The sequence below is a fragment of the Crocodylus siamensis genome, chromosome 8, assembly GCF_052110815.1.
Source record: "Crocodylus siamensis isolate JL-2025a chromosome 8, ASM5211081v1, whole genome shotgun sequence".
Lineage (NCBI taxonomy): Eukaryota > Metazoa > Chordata > Crocodylia > Crocodylidae > Crocodylus > Crocodylus siamensis.
The window spans coordinates 54,839,817-54,840,439 of record NC_143402.1 but is presented as its reverse complement, the minus strand read 5'-3'; positions in this window follow the sequence as shown (position 1 = coordinate 54,840,439).

The following is a 623-nucleotide window of genomic DNA, read 5'->3' as shown; positions in this document are numbered from 1 at the left end:
TGTAGCAGACCTCTACCGCCAAATCCCTTTCCCCTTGACTTCCTTATAGTTTCATAGTTTCATAGTTTCTAGGGTTGGAAGGGACTTGAGCAGATCATCTAGTCCGACCCTGCCATGGCAGGAAAGAGTACTGGGGTCAAACAACCCCAGCAAGGTGTTCATCTAACCTCCTCTTAAAAACCCCCAGGGTAGGAGCCTGCACCACATCCCTTGGAAGTTGGTTCCAGATCCTAGCCGCCCTGACCGTGAAGTAGCGCCTCCTGATGTCTAACGTAAACCTACCCTCTGCCAGCTTGTGACCGTTATTCCTGGTCACTCCTGGCGGTGCTTGGGGGAACAGTGGCTCCCCCAATACCTGCTGGTCCCCTCTGACTAGTTTATAACAGGCCACAAGATCCCCCCTCAGCCTTCTCTTTTGGAGGCTGAACAGGTTCAGGTCCCGCAGCCTGTCCTCATAGGGCCTGCCCTGTTGTCCCCTGATCATACGAGTGGCCTCCTCTGGACCCTCTCCAGGCTGTCCACATCCCTCCTGAAGTGCAGTGCCCAGAACTGGATGCAGTACTCCAACTGTTAAAAGCTCTCCTCCGAAACTCCCCATAAAGTAAGTCCACACCGGGCATGGT